Genomic DNA, 8,572 nt, shown 5'->3' with positions numbered 1-8,572 from the left:
TCAGATATCAAACATAAAGCAGGACATTCAATAGCCATGATCATATTCGCAGATCGGTGAGATTGAAAATGTACATAAACAATTAGGTCAGTGAAGATATGAAAGAGCAAATCCAAATAAATAAATTAACTAGCTAACTGCTGTATCGATATCAGGGGGAGGCTCAATGTGGATCTATATACAAATCACAAGCTTTCACAAAGATATCCTTGTTTTCTAAAGACACAGGATGAGCTGAAATATGTCGGACATGTAAATTCCTGATATATGTAAAGGGTGTAGGCAAGTGAAGGAATTGTACAATGTCCTGAATTCAAGCTTTAGATAATTATATTTGCCGCAGGGATAAGTGAACCAACACCAGCATCCTTTGCCAGCATTGGCGTTCTTGTTACTCTCAAGTCAGGGCCGACCATGGTGCTCTCATTGCTCAACATCCAGCTCCTGAAACAAACACATCGCAAGCACTGCAGTGCCAAGCGTTTACCAGGCAAACTGAGGGCTTCCTTGACAAAGTGCCGCACCCTCACTAACTTCTGGGAATCTCTGCCCGATGATCGCTAAAGTCAGGGGGGGAATTTGTGATGGCAACGAGAACCTTGAGGCCAAGCTCTCAGGTAGCGTGAACCCACAAAGGCTCTGCATAAATGCAGATGATGTACAGCATCTCACAAACTAACCATCTACCCTCCCTCTCAGTCTTCCTCTGTCCCATTTATGGAAGAAGCTGGAATTCCCACATGGGCCTCAGCTCCCGCAAAAGTGGAGCGCAAGCAATTCATCCTCGATCCTGGGGGAATGTCGCAGAAGACAGAAATTGCCAAATGTGGAAACTAACCCAAGTAACAATTTTAGTTTACATTGCACGTTGAACATGATAACTGCCCCTGGCCAGTTCATTGAAACATAATCAGACAAAGCTTTGTACCAACCCAAAGAAAAAGATGGTAGGGAACTTAAGGAAGAAAGAGAGACAGAGAGATTAGGAAGGAAATTCCAGATCGTAAGTCTAGGAGACTGAAGCTTGCTACTCCAGACAATGCACTCCAGGCTTCAATCAGCTGCGGATGAAAAATTGTCCTCCCACATCCTCTCCAAACCTCTTACTGCCTTACCCGCAGCCTATACTCTCTAGTTTTAAATACGTACACTAGAGGGGGAAATCTTCCACTCTCTATGTCATATAGTCACACAGCACAGACACAGGCCCTTCCGTTCAACTTGGCCATACCAACCAAGATGCCCCAATTTGCCTGCGTTTGGCCCATAAACCTCTAAATCTTTCTTATCCATGTAGCTGTTCACGTGTCTTTTAAAGTAAAGTCTTATCGTATCTGCCTCAACTACCTCCTCAGGAAGCATGCTTCATTTACCCACCTCCCTCTGTGTGAAAAAGGTGCCCCTCAGGTTCCTATTAAATCTTTCCCCTCTCACCTTAAACCTATATATGCTCATAATTCCATGTGCCTCAGCATCCTATTAGTCGGTGGACATACAGCATGGAAACAGGCCCTTCAGCCTGCCTAGTTCGTGTCAACCAGCAATCATCCCGTACTCTAGCACTATCCTACACACTAGGGACAATTTACAATTTACAGGAGCCAATTAACCTACAAACCTGTATGTCTTTGGAGTGTGGGAAGAAACCGGAGACAACCCACATAGTCACGGGGAGAATGTACAAACTCTGTACAGACAGAGACAGGATTAAACCCAGGTCCCTGGCACTGTGAGGCAGCAACTCTACCGCTGCGCCACTGTGCCACCTCTGTCCCTAGGAAATCAAACCAGACCTTTCTAGTCTCTCCCGATAAATGAAACACTCTATCCCAGGCATCATCCTGGTCAATCCTGCTTTCACTGCGAAGGTGTAAATGTACTTCACTGTGAACCGTTCCAGGTCCTTTCGTGATTTTGATCTTGTTACAATACCCGGCAGTTTGACAGTTTAAATAGGAAACTGCAAATGAGCCCCAAATAATATAGTAATGTCCATCATGTATTTTTCCAGGATTCCCGCTGGGATATAGTCTGAAGAAGGGTCTCGACCCGAAGTGTCACCGATTCCTTCTCTCCAGAGATGCTGCCTGTCCCGCTGAGTTACTCCAGCATGTTGGGTCTTTCTTCGGTGCAAACCAGCCACTGCAGTTCCTTCCTAAACACTCTTGACTCTGGATTCTTTTGCTTCTTCTGCTTTCCAGCCGTTTGTGTCATTCTTTCCACCATGAGGACACGAGTAGTCCAATAAATCCCAAGGAAGTGCCTTAAATTAGTCTTTTTCTGAAGATGATGGATTCTCAGGGTAGATTAGGTCAGACCACCTGTGCACCCACACACTATTACCCTCAGATGCACTTCAAGAAAGTGGCACGGATGCCTCAATAAATCAGAATGCTATTCACAAGGGACATTTTTGTTGCCTGCTGGAAAGGAATGCAGCAAAATTCTCTTGTACATCGCAAAAAAATGGAATCTGAGAGTTCTAATGGTTCTAACCTTTCTGCTTCTAAGTCATTTCAAGGAGCAGCAAAAAAGCATCTGCTAATTGAATCAACTGCTTCACACAACATTTAAAACGACTGGTGGAATCTGTTATGAATTCGTAGGAAGGAACTGCAGATGCTTGTTTACCGCGAAGATAGACACAAAATGCTGGAGTAACTCCGCGGGTCAGGCAGCATCTCTGGAGAAATGGGATAGGTGATGTTTCAGGTCAAGACCCTTCTTTAGACTGCAGTCTGAAGAAGGGCCTCGACCCGAAATGTCATCTATTCTTTTTCTCCAGGGATACTGCCTGACCCGTTGAGTTACTCCAGCATTTTGTTTCCGTTCTTCTGTCATGAATTAGACTCTAGATATTTTGCATGACTTCAGAAGCATCAACTACTGCCATGGCACTCTGGGCGGCATGAAGATCAATTTGGGAGATAGGGGGTTCGAGCTATTGCTTCCTGGCCAGATACTCACCTGCACTGAATGCAATGGAATATAATAACTAACAGAACATAGAATGTGTAGGGAAGAACTGCAGATGTTGGTTTAAACCGAAGATAAGACACAAAAAGCTGGAGTAACTCAGCGGGTCAGGCAACATCTCTGGAGAAAAGGAATAGGTAAGCAGTTTCACCCGATTTACATTTCCATTAAAGTAATTCTTTGCCTGTTCTAACTATATCAAATTTGAATCATGCCCACACAGCACACTTGTACAGCTGTCTGACCCTGGGGTTTAAAAAAATGTATTTGCATGTGATCTGAACTGTGTGGTTGAATCTTTTCAATAAACATTTTGTTAAATCCCTTCAATGGCAGAATGAGATAACATTTCATGAGGTGAGGTTTGTTTGAATTGTAACATTTTTTGCAAAATATAGTTCTACTTTTTTGGTTCACTGGCAGATTCAGTCTGTTGTATGTAAAACATAAAGCTACTCATTCTTCCCTTGCAATAAATAAAGTCCCTTTCACCTGTAGCTAGATTAACAGTACAAATGTAAGCATATTAATCCCGTCATTTCACATCAGCAGGCTCAGCAATATTAAAGATAAACTCCAAATTTTACTCATAGTGATAGTAATCACTTTGATATTTAACATCGCACTTTGTATTTCAGCTCACATGTGGGAGCCACATGTACAAATAACAGATGATTAGCTCAGTAGCAAACATTTCCTTGTTTGTATAAGAAAATAACTGCAGATGCTGGTACAAATCGATTTATTCACAAAATGCTGGAGTAACTCAGCAGGTCAGGCAGCATCTCGGGAGAGAAGGAATGGGTGACGTTTCGGGTCGAGACCCTTCTTCAGACTGAGTTTTTCCTTGTTTGTAGTACTTTACACCAGTAAGCTGGGACTTTCCTCTGCGACTGTTTCCCCATGAAAACATTGTGTTGCAAACTTGCTGGAAACATTACAGCAGAAACAGGGGTACAAGTGTTTTCGGGTCATTGCCAGAGTAAACCATGTTAAGAACGTGGGCTGATCCAATCTCCCACCAGCTAGACATTTAGTTTAGGTTAATTTAGAGATACAGCGTGGAAATGGACCCTTCGGCCCAGCGAGTCCGTGTCGACCAGCGATCCCCGCACATCAACGCTATCCTACATATATATGGGACAATTTACACATACACCAAGCCAATTATACTTTTTTCATATTTCAGATACAGCGCGGAAACAGGCCTTTTCGGCCCACCAAGTCCGCGCCGCCCAGCGATCCCCGCACACTAACACTATCCTACACACACTATGGACAATTTTTACATTTACCCAGTCAATTAACCTACATACCTGTACGTCTTTGGAGTGTGGGAGGAAACCGAAGATCTCGGAGAAAACCCACGCAGGTCACGGGGAGAACGTACAAACTCCTTACAGTACAGCGCCCGTAGTCAGGATCGAACCTGAGTCTCCGGCGCTGCATTCGCTGTAAATCAGCAACTCTACCGCTGCGCCACCGCGCCGATGTGGTTAAAATTCCTTCATACATATGTGCAAAAGGGGACTTCTATGTACAGCTCACAATGACACAGGGGCAGTCTTACAGATATTCCCTGGGACAATGTCCACCTTACATGTGCATTTCTGGTGGATTAGAATTTCTCTATATTTCCTGGAATCAGGAGTCGGGCCACAAAACGGCACCAAAATAAACAAACCAAATTGAAGTGGATGAAAATGAAAAGAACTGGAAGTGCTGGAAATCCAAAAGAAATAAAAACAACAAGAATATTAGAAACACACAGCGGGTCAAGCAGCATCTGTGAAAAGGGAAACAGAATTAACGTCTCATTTTGAGGACTCTTGTCAGAATTTAAAAACGAACTTGAGTAACGGAAATAATAGATAGACACAAAATGCTGGAGTAACTCAGCGGGACAGGCAGCATCTCTGGAGAGAAGGAATGGGTGACATTTCAGATCGAGACCCTTCTCAAGACAGAATAAGTTATTTCCTACACAACAGAGAAATAATAATATACAGCCACAGCTGGGATAGAATGTACCCAATATCTCAATCATATTCTGATGCTTTTCTGTTACAGAAAAAGCATCGTTTAAGTTATCTATTTTTTTTTAGAATCATTACCACTATGTCAAAAGTGCAATGTGTTTGCAATGTTCAAACATCACCATTACAATATAGAGGTGAAGGGTTAGCAGTGGACTGAGGACAAACACATCGGCTCCGATTACAAAGTGTATCTGTGCATTTTTCTTTAATTAAACCACTACGAACTTTTATTTGTTCTTTCCACCCACCCACCCCCAACCCCAATCAAATATATCCTGCAGAGTCTTTGCAGATTCAAGTAAAGATACTTCTTTCATAAAGTTCTGTTACCTCCACACTAAGTGGCAGACTATTCATAGGCTTCCATTCAAGGTCTGTTCAGCAACAAAAAAAAACAATGCCTCTGTGTCTCACTGACTGGCCCCCAACAAATCTTTCATTCATCTCTGTACCATGCAGCTGAGCTGTTTTTGCTCTGGCCAGCATTACAGACCTTTAATCAAACAAATGTACAAGGTACCTCAACTACTTAACTGCCGTGGCTGTTGCGAAGAATAAGATAACCAAGTGTAACAAAAAGCTGAACTTTATCCTTCCCAGGACGAGTACATTTCCTTCCTCTTGTTCTTAACAAAGAGCAGGAGGTATAAATGGGTCGCTATCTGTGTCACCGTGAAGTGGAGAGCAATTTGTTTCTATTAAACAGGACGGTTTGATTTTTGATTTTTCTGCCTTCCCGAGTCTGCAACCTGTGCCAATCGTAGCTTCAATCTGAACTGCCCTTGACCGAAGTTGCCATGTCGAAGAAGAATTCCCCTTTTCTTGTTCAGGTAATTGTGAGAATGCAGGGGAAAACCCTGGGGTATTCGATTAAAAACACAATCCTGTGGTTCTCAGAATTGTACAAAGAATAAACTTGAATGTGATATTGAGTTCTGTCAGACTGCACCTGCTGGTGATCCCTCTTCCTCTCTGGTTCACAGCAGGGTCATCGAATGCTTGACTATACCCCAGTGGCAGAAAGAGCTACTATGTTTTCAGCCTCCAGTAAGATTAGATCTACACTGTTTGACCTGCCTGATTTATTTTTTGTCTTATGAAGAAATAAAAAGGACCACGCCACAATCACTTAAATGGCTTTGCCAAAAACCTATGGAGCAATAATTTAATTTTGTTTAGATTTTGATGGAGCAACTTGATTATTAAATAACGCAACGGTTGTATATGGGGTTTTGTTATGCAAGGCATTATACAATCCAACTGTCCATTTTTGTGATGTTTGTATGGAAGATCCAGAAAAGATAAAATATAAAATTAAACACAATAGGCCAAAAATTCTATTCTGCACCCCAATATTTTTGTGTCTTCAGCAAGGAAGTTCAAGTTAAAACTAGATTCTGATGGCATTCAGGGTGGGCCATACAGCTTGCTAAATCAGTCCTAGGTAACATGTTTAAGTATAGAGGATGGTGGATTACCATCATATGGACCACAATGGACCTCCATTTACCACTCCTTGGCCCCACTTACCCAGCTGATCAAGATCGTGCTGCAATTGTTGATATTCTTCTTCAGTGTCTACGATAGCACCCATTTTAGTGAGGTCTGCAAATTTACTATTCATGTCTTCACAAAATGCTGGAGTAACTCAGCAGGTCAGGCAGCATCTCAGGAGAGAAGGAATGGGCGACATTTCAGGTTGAGACCCTTCTTCAGTCAGAAGAAGGGTCTCGACCAGAAACGTCACCCATTCATTCTCTCCTGAGATGCTGCCTGACCTGCTGAGTTACTCCAGCATTTTGTGAATAAATACCTTCGATTTGTACCAGCATCTGCAGTTATTTTCTTATACTATTCATGTCTTGTACATTCTCATCCAAATCATTTATATGAAGGACAAACACCAATGGGCCCAGCACTGATCCCTGTGGCAGACCACCAGTCCGAAAAGCAACCTTCCCACATCACCCTCTGTTTCCTATGATCAAGTTAATTATGTATCCAATTGGCAAGCTCTCCCTGGAACCCATGCAAACTAACTTTTCCCCAACAGACCTTATCACATAATGTCCCAAGAATATCCTTCATGAGCACTTTTGTTATGTCTTCCCTCGTCAAAAAGCCACTCCCCCTATTCCTCTCTTACCTGGATATCTGTCGTGTCTGTAGCATCAGTATTCTGGAATATTGAGACACCAGTCCTGCCCTTCTCTCAGCCATGTTTCTGCTATGGCTTTAATATCCCAGCCAGCCAGCAGCCAGCCAGCCAGCCAGCCAGCCAGCCCCCCCCCCCCCCCCCCAGCTACTCTATGCTCCGAGTTCATCCACCTTCCTTGCTAAGCACCTTGCATTTAAATAAGCATCCTCTCATTACCTGTCTGGCATGTGACTCCAGACCCACAATTTGTAACCATCTTCTGAAGTACCTAACAAACTGTAGCAATTAAACAACATTGAATTGAAATCAGATGGACCACCTGGTATGGAACTTAGAACTCAGCTGTGATAACTGGGGATTTGTAATAGAATTGAGGTACATGTTAAGCAACTAACTGACATGTTAAGCAACTAACTGACATGTTAAGCAACTAACTGACAAAGACAAGCTCGTGTAGTCATATCCTTTACCCAAAAGTCCAGGGGTCCCAAGTCATTATCCCTCCACATCCCAGACCCACCAAGAGGTGACGGCATAATGTTGTGTTATTGGAAGAGACCTCATCAATGAGTCTGAACCCCAAGATTCTCATGATTTAACACAAAATACAACCAGGGAAATCTCCTGATTACTGTCCTCCCTCATCTAATGCATCGAGTTTATTGCCATGTACTCAAATACAGTGAGGTACAGATACGATTAAATACTTGCCTGCAGGAACATCACAGGTGCATAGACTCAGACACACAAAGACAAATTATACATCCCTTACACAAAGGTATTTCAACGCCAAAAAAAGAATGCAGAACACAATTAGACAAAAAAATTGATGGTAGTGCAAGAGATGGTCTGTAGTATTCCATTGCCGAGGTAGGATTAGGATTCTGTGGGTTGATTCAATAACCTGATTGTTGAAGAAAATTCGCTGTTCGTGAACCTTGTGTTATGCGACTTCAGGATTCTGTACGTCCTGCCTGATGTTAGCAGCATGAATAGGGCATGGCCTAGATGGTGGAGATTCTGGATGATAGATGCCATCTTCTTGTAGATGTTTTCAATGGAAAGGAGGGCTGTGCCCATGGTAGACCAGGTTGGGTCCAAAACTCTCTGCACCCCCTTGCATTCCTGTGCATTGGAAATGCCGCACCAAGCCATGATGCCAGCAGCCAGGATACTGTCTACATACAGTATGTGTAGAAATTTGTTGGAGTATTTGGTGACGTGCCAAATCTTTTAAAAATTCTAAGAAAGTAGAGACGCTGGCGTGGCTTCTTTGTGATTACATTTATCTGCTGAGCGCAGGACAAGTCATCCAAGATACAGTTTTAATATCTCTGTTGAGTAAATCAGACAACACTGAGCTGCACCACATGGCGTAAACGAAGTAGTCGAGTGGAGT

This window comes from Rhinoraja longicauda, chromosome 16, assembly GCF_053455715.1.
Source record: "Rhinoraja longicauda isolate Sanriku21f chromosome 16, sRhiLon1.1, whole genome shotgun sequence".
Classification (NCBI taxonomy): domain Eukaryota; kingdom Metazoa; phylum Chordata; class Chondrichthyes; order Rajiformes; family Arhynchobatidae; genus Rhinoraja; species Rhinoraja longicauda.
The sequence above is the reverse complement of the archived record's forward strand: the minus strand, read 5'-3'. Positions refer to the sequence as shown.